The sequence below is a fragment of the Lissotriton helveticus genome, chromosome 12 (genome assembly GCF_964261635.1).
Source record: "Lissotriton helveticus chromosome 12, aLisHel1.1, whole genome shotgun sequence".
In the NCBI taxonomy this organism is placed as follows: Eukaryota; Metazoa; Chordata; class Amphibia; order Caudata; family Salamandridae; genus Lissotriton; species Lissotriton helveticus.
Genome location: NC_136073.1, coordinates 337220831 through 337234289, shown reverse-complemented (window position 1 = coordinate 337234289; position 13459 = coordinate 337220831).

The following is a 13459-nucleotide window of genomic DNA, read 5'->3' as shown; positions in this document are numbered from 1 at the left end:
AATCAGTAAAATTCAATATTTAGGAATCGGTAAATAGAAATTACCTACATCTGGCCCATAGTCTTTATGCCAATTGGGCTTCACTCTCGCCCTCCCAGGATCCCGACTAATTATGCCACCATACTCATTGGCAACAGAACGTAGACACGTTTGGAGTCACTGATTGGATACCTTCACTAACTGGTACATGTTCCAGATGTCACCTGAATACAACACAACCACATTCTTTTTAACATCAGAAATCACAAAAGGTCTCATAAACCTTGAACGTCCCTTCCTTACCACACCAGGTCTTCTCACCAACACAATATCACCAACACACCAATTGGACTCTTTAGTGCAATGTCTCTTATCAAAATTAATTTTGTATTTGTTCTGATATTGTTCCCTGCGCAAATTCAACTCACTCGAAGAGAGTTGGTTGGACACAAAGGTATCTAATTTCAGCCAAGCTGGATTCAACTAGCAATGTGGTTTCCTTCCCCTGAGAGCAGCAAAAGGTGACACGGATGTCACACTATTTGGTGTTACCCTATGTGCCCACCAGGTTTGTCTCAAAGCCATCTTTAACAATTCTTTATTCAGGATAGCACATTAAGCAGAACTCTTGACAATCTTATCCATGCTCTCTCACAACCCATTGGCCTGATGCAAATAAAGAGAAGTTTTGAGATGCAAAATGGCCAAACTAGAACAAAAACACCCCATTTCTTGAGACACAACTGTGCCCCATTATCAGTAATTAAGATCTTGAGAATTCCTTTGCTGGAAAACTCATCTTTAAGGAACTATATGGCAGTCCACATATTCACAATAGGGACACACTCGGTAAGCACCCATTTGGATGTATAATCCACAAGCAAAATAACATAATGCTCCTCTTGGGTAAACAACTCATTTGAACCAGCAATGTCTATACCCAATTTTGTCCAAGGCTCATCAGGTACCTCAACAGGTGAGATTGGTGAGTTTTCTTAGATTTATCATTGTTTACACATTGCCAACAATCTTTCACCACTTCCTCCACCTCATGGTCCATACCGGGTCACCAATACCATTCACGAAGTTTTGCTTTGGTCTTGTTACAACCCAAATGCCTCTCATGTGCAAGATTAATCAGTTTGCTTTTCAATCCATTGGGAGCCACAGCACGTTTTCCTCTAAAAATGTTACCATCACAGATGCACTACTCATCTTTCACACTAAAGAACTTCTCCAAAGTGGAAGACAACATCTCCTTCTCCGGCCACCATTTCACAATGAAGTCTTTTAATACATCAAAATCCGAGTCATTTGAATAAGCATCAGCCCTCTCCTTGTCTTTCAATGCAGACTCACAAATCCAATTTACAGTTACACCATCAACAATGTCCTCATCACTCTGATTGGGCAACCTGGACATGCAATAAGCCATGCAATTCTTTAATCCAGGGATAAATTCTACCACAAAATTGTAGTTGGACAAACCATCCACCCATCCGGAAATTCTGGGGGAAACGTTATCCAGTTCTCTGCAAGTAAAAATCTTGGAGAGTGGCTTATGATCGGATCTAGCAGTGAAAGGTATCCCCCACAAAATTTAAAATGGAGAATTGCTCAATAGACATCTAGCGCCTCTCGTTCTATTACAGAATATCTCTCTTCAGCTTCTCTCAAGGCACGAGAAGCAAAAGCAATCACTTTTAAAACACCATTGTCAACTTGAGCAAGTACAGCACCCTGCCCACTGATGCCAGCATCCGTAGACAAGCTTGTCCTCTTGTTGACATCAAAGGCAAAGTTATCCAAAGTGGGTAATTTTGCAATGCAGTCTTTTATACAATGAAACGCTGCTTCACACTCATTGGACTATATATACTGAGAACCCTTTTTCAATAAAGCTCTAAAAGATTGAGAAATGCTGGCAAAGTTCCGAATTAGCCTGATCTTTGTTGACAGGCTTAGGAGCTTTCATTATACTCCTGGCCAAATCCATCTTTAGACTAATCCCTTCACTAGAGATTGTGTAACCTAAATAGGTCACAGATGTGACTCTGAATTTAAATTTCTCTCTTTTGATCACCAAACCCGCAGTCTTCAATCTGTCCAAAACTTTCCACAAAATTCCATCATGCTCTTCTAAATCCTTTCCATAGACAAGTATATCGTCCTGAAATAAAAAAAACCTTGTCCAAACCCTGCAACACTTGTTTCATCACTCTTTGGAAACATGCTGCAGCCAAGGCAAGCCCGAAAGACATTTGAATAAACTTGACTGCACCTAGAGGTGTAACAAAAGAAGTCAAGTATTTGGAGTCTGGATGGAGCTTAACCTGGTGTCTCTCTGGACAAGTGAGAAGTGTGGCTCAATGGTTAGAGCGGAAGACCATGATGCAGAGGTCTGGCCCGGAACCAGGCTTCAATTCCCACCTCGGCGGGTCTTGGGCTCAATTTCCTCGGACCTGATAATTCTCGCCTCAGTGCCTATTCTAATCATGGGTCCCACTCTGCAACTCTGGGCAATAGCTTGCTTAATCTCCAAAATGGCCCCAACAGCGCTGGGATGCCTGACTTCACCTTGGGGGTGCCCAGGAGTGGACATTTCACAGGGAAAAGCCAGGGAGGGTTCCACAGCGGTATGCGTACAGCACCAGGACACCCCAGTTGGGGTATAAGTGTGCTTTACAAGTGCAAATTCTTCTTCTGATGCCTCCACCCAAGAAGATTGTCCCCCCTCTTGGCAACATAAACTCCAACAACCGTTCCACGATCAGCAAATTGAATCTTTTTTACACAATATCCCACCACATCAATCTTCACACCCCCGCAACCCACAGAGTTGATATCAGGAGGTAACAGCTCAATACCATCTTTCCCAAATGTAGTGGCCCAATTCCTGTCACCCACCATTGTGTAGGGTGATCCAGAATCAGCAAGGACCAATGTTTTCTTTCCACCAATCATATTTTTAACATTCCGGCATCTCAATTGGATCTTCATCTACACATCCATCAGCACGCACACTTGAAATAACCTTCACTTCCTCTTCTAGATAATTCACACCTAGTTGCTTGAACCCTCCTCATACATGAGCATAATGTCCTTTCTTACGGCATTTCTTGCAGAATGCAAATCTCGCAAAACAGCCAGGACTGTTTGACTGGGGGTTTGACTGGGGGGTGAGTGTTTGATTTGCTCAAGAGCTCGTCCATCATCCCCACATGTGGGTCCCTTGCTCACTTTGCCACTGGTTTCAAGATAGCCTGGCTGATTAGGGTTATGAACCCAAAACTGGTCCCAGGATGCTTGTTTCCGGTCCAGGAAAGACATGGCTAGGCAGTTCAGGCTGGACTGTTCCCATGAGGCACAGGGTCAGACTGATTTGCATGTGGCCATGTCTGAACTGGGGTGGTGGAGTGAGCTAAAGAATGATGATGGATTAAACCCAGGTCAGTTGACTGGGGGTGAGTGATTTGCTCAAGCGCTCCGACCATCATCCCCTTTGGTGTTACCAAAATGCTTTTCAAGCATTAACACCGACATATCATACACATTGCTGGGTTCACCACTACCATTGCCTTTTTAAATAATATTGAGACTCTCATAAATACACATTCCTTCTATTTCAAGATTGTGCAAAAGTATAGCTTGTTTCCTATTCGCTGAAAATTTCTCACCCCCAATATCCATAAGGTAAGTATCAAAAATGAGTTTCCATCTTTTCATGATAAAACAGGCTCACCTTTCTCTGACAAAAATGAGGGGGTTCAGATGAGGTTGACATAGTAGGAGAGAAAAAAAACAATTATCAACTATAACCCCCAAGAGCCAGCACTGTCTTATATGAAAACACCATAAATTGGGAAAAAGAAAGGAATACGCTAAATTTAAATGCACATTGAACAAATATGACTTGTTATTGTAATAACGATGAAAGTGTGCATATCACTGTATGCATTTGAAAACAGGCGTCTGTAGGATGATCGTGCAGTCAGTATAGTTGCATGGTATTCATAGGCAATGTCGTGACACAAAATGGAAAGAGAGAAAAAATACAAAGTACATCACCTAAAGCATCTCAAATTTGAATAGAATGAAACCCTGATGAGTGTGCTGTCAACAACACTTGAGTCAATTCCTGTGACACAAAGTAGATCCAGTGTGTGTATCAACTAACAACCCTCGACGAATGTACTATTGTTCCCACGACGTAATTCAAGGTGTATGCATCACCGTGTGCACTTCCGATTCCTTTAAAGATTGGCTGTACTTCTGACAGTGATCCAATGGCACAATAAAGTTCATGTAAATATCAAGCACTGTATTTTGTGAAAAAAGAAAATCCAATATGGCTGCCGTCATCAGCACGTCATCACGTTGATGCTTTAGTACCAAAAGGAACACTCACTATGGCCGCTGGAGTTAGCAGTCTAGTGTACAGGAGCGTCTCCAAGTCACAACGTAAGCAGCACTCTCTCTAGTTCCAAAGGTGCGCCGGTGGAGTTCGGCTGACCAAAGATGGAGTTGAGGGCTTTGTAAAATGCACGAAGCGGGGCAGAGGACGCTCCGGCTCCCAGCAGGCTCCAATAGCGGAACCGAAGGATGACAACCTTCCAACTCCTGTTGGCCAATAGATGGGGAGACGGCAAAGAGCAACGGTGCTTCTTTGCCTTCTTTTTATGCCTTGACTTACCCGATGACGAAGACTTTGAGGAGGAATGATGATGGTGACTTCGTGACCAGTCCCACGACCTCCCTCTCTACCAGGACCTCCAGTGGTGCAGAGCTGACTGCCGGGCCTCTAGAAGCTGGATTGCTCCCACAAAGACTTTGGGTTCATGGAATGACAATCTAAGCACGACTTCGGGTCGTGGTCCCGCTCCAGGCATCAGAGCAACACGAGGTGCAGGTCCGTAACCAACATCAACTTGTGACAGGAGTCACAAGGCTTGAAGCTGGTCCAATGATGAGACATCCCTACATGCAGCAGGAGTGGAACGACTCAAAAAAGATATCGACAAAAGAAGAAAAGTGTTAGTCAAAAAGTGACTAAGGGTACTGCTCTCTCTGGATCTGCGCTGGCTGGCAAGTGAAAAGAAAGAACTGACGTCAGCGAACAGGGGCCATTTCTAAGTTGACACTGCGCCATCATTCCAGCAACTACAATGCCAACATTGGCTGCAGAGTTGACCAATACCCTACCAATGCACAGGGGTACTGCTAAAGAAAGAATCTCCAGATCCAGTCTGATGCCTGTGGGCTATTCTAAGGTAAGGAATCAATAACTAATAGCCTCTTTCAGATATGTTTCTTAGGTTTTAGGGTGGGTATATATTTTGGGTGGCAAGGGTATTTTAAAGGTTCAGGGTGGGTATGGATTTTGGGTGGCAAGGCAACCTTCAGAGTTTATGATGGGTATGTGCTTATGGGTGGTAGAGACTTTCTTAGGGTTTAGCGTTTATATGGGGTTCTGGGTGGCAAATTACTTTAGGGTGGGTATGGGTTTTTGGGTGGTAAGGTATTTTTTATGGTTTAGGGTTGGTATGGGTATTTTGGGAGCTAAGGTATTTTTTAGGGTTTAGGGTGGGTCTGGGAATTTCGGTGGCAGGGTAACTTTTTGGGGTTAGGGTGGCTATGGGTTTATGGGTGGTAAGTGATTGTGCAGGGTTTTATGGTGCGTATGGGTTTTTGGGTGGTACGTGATTTTTTACTGTTTAGGTGGGTATGGGTATTTCGGTGGCAAGGGAATTTTTGGGAGATAGGATGGGTATGGGTTTATGGGTGGCAATGGATTTTTTAGGGTTGAGGGTGGGTATGGGTATTTAGGTGGCAAGGGATTTTTTAGGGTTTGGGTGGATGTTGGTATTTGGGTGGTAGACCATTTTTTAGGGTTTAGGGTAGGTATGGGTTTTTATGGCAAGAGAATTTCTATTTAGCGTTCAGGGTGGGTGTGTGATTTTTGGTGGCAAGGGATTTTTTGGGTGACAAGGGAATTTTTAGGGTTTTGGTGGGGTATGGGTTTTTGGGTGGTAAGGAAGTTTTTTAGGTTTTTGGGGTAAGTATGGGTTTTCGGTGGCAAGGGAACCTTTAGGGTATATGGGAAGGAGGAGTTTTCGTGAGGTGATGATTTTTTTAGGGTTTCAAATTTGTATGGAGTTTTGGGTGGCAAAGGATTTTTTAGGGTAGGCATGGGTTTTTGAGTGGTACGGTATTTTCTAGGATTTAGAGTGGATATGGGTTATCACGTGGCAATGAACAATAGGGCTAAGTGTTTGTATAGGTTGTTGGATGGCAAGGGATTTTATATGGTTTAGGGTGTGTATGGGTTTTTGGACAGCAGGGGAGTTTTTATGTCTTAGGGTGGTATGGGTTTTTTGGTGATATGGGGTTCATTAGTGTTTAGTGTGGGTATAGGTTTTTGGGTGGCAAGGAAATTGTTAGGTTTTAGGGTGGGCATGGGTTTTTGGGTGGCAAAGGAATTGTTTGGTTTTAGGGTGGGTATGTGTTTTGGATGGTAAGGGAACCTTTAGGGTTTATGTTGGATATGGTATTTTGGACAGTAAGGTGTATAGTTAGGGTGGGTACATGTTTTTGGGTTGCAAGGATATTTTTTGGGTTAAGAGAGGACATAGGTTTTTGGGTGGCAACGAATTTTAGGGTTTAGTGTTTGTATGGGTTTTTGGGAGGCAAATGATTTTATAAGGTTTAGGGTGTGTATGGGTTTTTGGGTGGAAGGGGAATTTTTAGGGTTTAGGGTGGGAATGGATTTTTGGGTGGCAAAGGAATTTTTAGGGCTTAGGGTGGGTATCGGTTTTGGGTAGTAAAGACATGGTTAGGTTTTCGGGTGGGCATGGGTTTTTGAGTGGTAAGGAATTTTTTAGGTTTTAGAGGTGAGTATGTGTTTTGGGTGGCAAGGGAACCTTCAGGGTTTATGGTGAGTATAAGTTTTGGGAGGGAATTATTTTTTTAGTGTTTAGCTTTTGACTGGAGGTTAGGGTGGCCAAGGATTTTTAGAGAGGGTATTGGTAGCAAGGGAATTTTTTGGGTTTAGAGTGAATATGGGTACTTGGGTGTTAATGAATTTTAGAGCTTAACGTTTGTGTAGGTTTGGGGTGGCAAGGATTTTATAGGGTTTACTGTGTGTATGGGTATTTGAGTGACAGGGGCATTTTTAGGGTTTAGGGTGGTTGTGAATTTTTGGGTGGTAATTCTTTTTTTAGAGTTTAGGGAGGATATGGGTTTTTGGGTAGCAAAGGTACTTTATGGGTTTGGATTGAATATGGGTAATTGTGTGGTAATAAATTTTAGAGTTTAGTGTTTGTGTGGGTTTTGGATGACAAGGATGTTATAGGGTTTATGGTGTGTATGGGTATTTGAGTGACAGGGGAATTTTTAGGGTTTAGGGTGGTTATGGGTTTTTGGGTGGTAAGGAATTTTTTTAGAATTTACAGTGGATATTGGTTTTTGGGTGTTTAGGAATTTTAGAGTTTAGCGTTTGTGTGTGTTTTGGGTGGCAATGATTTTATAGCGTTTACTGTGTATATGGGTATTTGAGTGACAGGGGAATTTTTAGGGTTTAGGGTGGTTGTGAATTTTTGGGTGGTAAAGAATGTTTTAGGGTTTAGGGTGGATATGGGTTTTTGGGTAGCAAGGGAACTTTATGGGTTTTGAATATGGGTAATTGTGTGGTAGGGAATTTGAGAGTTTAGCGTTTGTGTGGGTTTTGGGTGGCAAGAATTTTATAGGGTTTATGGTGTGTATGGGTATTTGAGTGACAGGGGAATTTTTAGGGTTCAGGGTTGTTATGGATTTTTGGGTGGTAAGGATTTTTTAGGGTTTAGGGTGGATATGGGTTTTTGGGTAGCAAGGGAATTTTTTAGGTTTAGAGTGAATATGGGTGCTTGGGTGGTAATGAATTTCAGAGTTTAGCGTTGGTGTAGATTTTTGGGTGGTAGGGATTTTTTTATTAGAATGTAGGATGGGCATGGGTTTTGGGGGCAAGAGAATCTTTAGGGTCTAGGGTGGTTATGGAATTTCGGGTGGTAAGGAATTCTTTTAGGGTTAGGGATGGATGTAGGTTTTTGGGCAGTAATACATTTTTTAGGGTTTTACACTTGGGGCTTTGGGTGGCAAAGCATTTTTTTGGGTGGGCATGGGTTCTTTGAGTGGTAAGGTATTTTTTAGGGTTGGGATTGGGTTTGAGTTTTTGGGTTGTAAAGGCTTGTTTAGGGTAGGTTTGGGTGTTTGGGTGGAAACAAATTTGTTTGGGTTTAGAGTGGGTATGGGCTTTCGTGTGATAAGGAACTTTTTAGGTTTTAGGGTGGGTATGGGTTTTGGGTGGCAAGGCAACCTTTAGGGTTTCTGGTATGGGGTTTTTGGGAGGTAACACATTTTTTAGGGTTTAGCACTTGTATGGGGTTTTAAGTGGCAAAGGATCTTTTAGGGTCGGTATGTGTTTTTGCGTGGCAATGGAACTTTTAGGGTTTAGGGTGGGCATGGGTTTTTGGGTGGTAAGGAGTTTTTATAGGGTTTATGGTGGGATTAGGTCTTTGAGTGGTAAATTATTTATTAGGTTTTAAAGTTGGTATGGTTAGGGCGGGTATTGGTCTTTGGGTAGCAAGGGACATTTTTAGGGTTTTGGGTAGGTGTGGGGTTTGGGTGGCAAGGGAGTCTTTAGGGTTTATTGTGGGTATGATTTTTTGGGTGGTAATGATTTTTTTAGGGTTTAGCATTTGTATGGGGTTTTGGGTGGCAAAGGATTTTTTTAGGGTGAGTACGGGTGTTTGGGTGGTAAGTTATCTTTTAGCTTTTATGATGGGTATGCATTTTTTGGGTGTAAGGCATTTTTTAGGGCTTAGGGTGGGCATGGATTTATGGGTGGTAAGGAATTTTTTTAGGGTTTAGGGTGGATATAGGTTTTTGGGTAGCAAGGGAATTTTTTAGGTTTAGAGTTAATATGGGTACTTGGGTGGTAATTAATTTTAGAATTTAGCATTTGTGTAGGTTTTTGGGTGGTAGGGATTTTTTTATTAGAATATAGGATGGGCATGGGTTTTGGGGGCAAGGGAATCTTTAGGGTTTAGGGTGGTTATGGAACTTCGGGTGGTAAGGATTTATTTAGGGTTTAGGGAGGATGTGGGTTTTTGGGCAGTAATACATTTTTAGGGTTTTACTCTTGGGGTTTTGGGTGGCAAAGGATTTTTTTGGGTAGGAATGGGTTTTTGAGTGGTAAGGTATTTTTTAGGGTTGAGAATGGGTTTGGGTTTTTGGGTTATAAGGGCTTGTTTAGGGTAGGTATGGGTTTTTGGGTGGCAAGGGAATTTATTTGGGTTTAGAGTGGGTATGGGCTTTCGTGTGGTAAGGAACTTTTTAGGTTTTAGGGTGGGTATGGGTTTTGGGTGGCAAGGGAACATTTAGGGTTTCTGGTATGGGTTTTTAGGAGGTAATGATTTTTTTAGGGTTTAGCACTTGTATGGGGTTTTGAGTGGCAAAGGATTTTTTAGGGTCGCTATGTGTTTTTGAGTGGCAATGGAACTTTTAGGGTTTAGGGTGGGCATGGGTTTTTGGATGGTAAGGAGTTTTATAGGGTTTATGGTGGGATTGGGTCTTTGAGTGGTAAATTATTTGTTAGGTTTTGAGGTTGGTATAGTTAGGGCGGGTATTGGTCTTTGGGTAGCAAGTGACTGTTTTAGGTTTTAGTTTGGTATGCATTGGGTGGCAAGGGGACCTTTAGGGTTTATGGTGGGGATGGGTTTTTGGGTGGTGATGTATTTTTTAGAGTTTCACTTTTGTATCGGGTTTTGGTGGCAAAGGAACTTTTAGAGTGGGTATGGGTTTTTGGGTGGTGAAATATTGTTTAGGGTTGAGGGTGGGTATGGGATTTTGTATGCCAGGGAATTTTTAGGGTTTTGGGTGATTATGGTTTTTGGGAGCCAAGGTATTTTTGGGCTTTAGGGTGGGTATGATTTTTTGTGTGGCAAGGACATTTTGAGGTTTTAGGGTGGGCATGGGTTTTCGGGTGACAGGAGGAATTTTTAGAGTTTACATGGTTATGAGTTTTTTGGTGGTAAGGTATTTTCTTTAGGGTATAGGGTGGGTATGGGATTTTGGGAGAAAAGGAAATTGTTAGCGTTTGGAGTGTTTATGAGTGTTTGGGTGGTAAGGTATTTTTTAGTGTATAGGGTAGGTTAGGGTTTTGGGGTTTGAAGTGCTTTTTTAGGGTTTACGTTGGGTATGGGTATTAGGGTGGCAAGGAAATTGTTAGGTTTTAGGGTAGGCATGGGTTTTAGAGTGGCATGTGAATTTTTAGGGTTTAGGATGGGTATAGGTTTTTGGGCGGTAAGGATTTTTTTCAGTTTTAGGGTGGGTATGGCTTTTGGGTGGTAAGAATCTTTAGGTTTTATGGTGGGTATGGGTTTTTGGGTGGTAATGAGTTTTTTTAAGAGTTTAGCGTTTGAATGGGTTTTTGGGTGTCAAAGAATTTTATAGGTTTTAGGGTGGGTTTGGGTTTTTGGGTGGTAAATATTTTTTTTAGGTTTTATGGGTGGTATGCTTTTGGGTGGCATGCGAACCTTTGGGGTTTATGATGGGTATTTGTTTTTGGTGGCAATGTAGTTTTTATGGTTTAGCATTTGTATTGGGTTATGAGTGGAAAAGGAACTTTCAGAGTGGGTAGGGATTTTTGGGTGGCAAGGCCATTTTTTAGGTTTTAGTTTGGGTATGCATTGGGCGGCAAGGGAACCTTTAGGGTTTATGGTGGTTATTGGTTTTTGGGTGGTAATGCTAATTTTAGGGTCTAACTTTTGTATGGAGTTTTGAGTAACAAAGGATTTTTTAGGGTGGTATGAGTTTTTGGGTGGTTATATTTTTTTAGGGTTTAGGGTGGGTATGTGTTTTTGAGTGGCAATGGATTTTTTAGGCTTTAGGGTGGGTATGGGCTTTCGTGGGATAAGGGATTTGTATGGTTTTAGGGTGGGTATGGGTTAAGGATGGCAAAGGAATCTTTAGTTTTTATGGTGGTATGGATTTTTTGCTATTAATGATTTTTTTAGACTTTAGCACATGTCTGGTGTTTTGGGTGGCTAAGGATTTTTTAGGGTTGTTATGACCTTTTGGGTGGTAAGGTATTTTTTAAGGTTTAGGGTGGGTATGGGTATTTTGGGAGGTTAGGGATTTTTAGGGTTAAAGGTGGGTATGAGTGTTGTGTGGCAGGGTACATTTTTGGGTATTAGGTGGGATGGGGTTTTGGGTGATAAGGTCATTTTTAGGGTTTAGAAGTTGTATGGGTTTTGGGCTGGCAAGGACTTTTATTGGTTTTAGGGTGGGTATGGGTCTTTTTGCGGAAATTGATTTTTTTTGCCCTTAGGGTCGGTATAGGTTTTTAGGTGGTAAGGGATCTATTAGGGTTTAGGCTGGGTATGGGTTTTTGGGTGGGAAAGTAATATTTAGGTTTTAGGTTGGGCATGGGTTTTGGGTGGGAAATTTATTTTTAGGGTTTGGGTAGGTGTGGGGTTTGGGTGGCAAGGGAATCTTTAGGGTTTATTGTGGGTATTATTTTTTTGGGTGGTAATGATTTTTTTAAGGGTTTAGCATTTGTATGGGGTTTTGGGTGGCAAAGGATTTTTTTAGGGTGAGTATGGGTGTTTGGGTGGTAAGTTATCTTTTAGCTTTTATGATAGGTATGCATTTTTTGGGTGTAAGGCATGTTTTTAGTTCTTAGGGTGGGTATGGGTTTTGGGGTAGCAAGGGAATTTTTGGGGCTTAGATTGGATATGGGTTTTTTCTGTGGTAAGGGATTTCTAGGTTTTATGGTAGGTATGGTTTTTGTGTGACAAGGAAATAGTTAGGGTTTAGGGTGGGTGTAGGTTTTTTGGTAGCAAGGGATTTTTTAGGGTTTAAGGTCAGTACAGGTTTTTGGGTTGCAAGGGAATTTTTAGGCTTTAGGGTGGGTTTGAGATTTTGGGTTGTCAGATATAATTAATGGTTTGGGATGGGTATGGGTTTTGGGTGACAAGTGAATTTTTATGGGTTAAGGGTGGGCACGTTCTTTTTAAGGTTAAGTTGGATATAGGTTTTTGGGCAGTAAGGGATTTGTTTGCGGTTAGGGTGGCAAATGAATTTTTAGGGTTTAGTGTGGGTATGAGTTTTAGGTTGGTTTAGGTCAGGTATGGGTCTTTCAGGAATTTCTTTGGGTTTAGGGGAAAGGGAATGTTTAGGGTTTAGTTTGGATATGGGTTTCTGATTGGCAAGTGATTGTTTAGGGTTAGGGTTGGTATGGGTTATTGAACGGCAAGGGAATTTTAGTGTTTTTTTGACTTGCCTATATCTTTTGCGCCCGTTGGTGAATTTTCACAAACTTTTCTCAGAAAAGTATACCGGTGATTGTAGCTGTGCATGGAAAGTTTTGGAGGCATAGAAAAGGGGGAGGTGAAAAAAGATTATTTTCCCCAGTTAATTACCTAGAGTCTTTAAGCACTCTTGCAGCCTCAACCGTTGGACAGAATTTCACACAATTTGTGAGAAAGTTAGATTCTCTACCGGAGATCATGTCTATTTAATATGGTGCAAATCAGTTCGATAGTTTTCAGAGATATTATAGGAAACCACATTTGTATATCTGGGCTTATGTGGTACTATTGTAGTATATATGTAGTATATATGTTTAAAACTCAAACTTTTAGAAAGAACTAACAATCACTAGATGATATCATCAGTGATGTAATTTGAGATGTCATCAGTGATGTCATGTATAATGTCAAAAAACGATTTCTATAAAGCGTTAAGAGATCAGTACTATGGAGTCTGAAATATTGTCAAAACGAACAGCTAATTAGAAATTCAAATCTCAATTTTTGTTTTCAACCTAACATACTTCTCTAAATCCATGCTTCAATTGCGAACACTCTCAAAACAACCGTAGCACCTATATTAAGCAATAAATAAATATATCTTATTGCCAGGCAAGTGGCAATGTACCAATCTTACTGCATTTGTTGAAGGTTATGGTACACCAGTAGCATTTAAGTCAGCTGCTGAGCAAGGAAGGGCTATGCTACAGTTAGTGGGAATAATACAAATTATGACTAACACATTTTAATATCTTCATTTAGCCAATTCCTACCAGTTAAGTAATAGTGAAGTTGAGACTAATAGGCTCAACCACACATGTTCATAGAAATGTATATGTCTCAAAAAATGCACTAATTTATTTCATCTTACCATGCTAGTTTTCAGTTGGGCATCCTGTCTACCCTGCTACCCATTTCACTACCAAGATACATGAATCCTATTGCTTGCTAGGCCATTGATTGGTCTTCATGTCAGATGACCTCCTGCTGTAGTTTTATAGTTTTACTAGCAGCCCGCCCCAGCGTTGCCTGGGGCAGAAGGGGGCTGGGGGCAGCATTTCTGGATTGCGGCAGCGTTTCCCGGGGCAGAAGGGGTCTGGGGGCAACATTTCAGGCTTGGGTACACTCCCGCC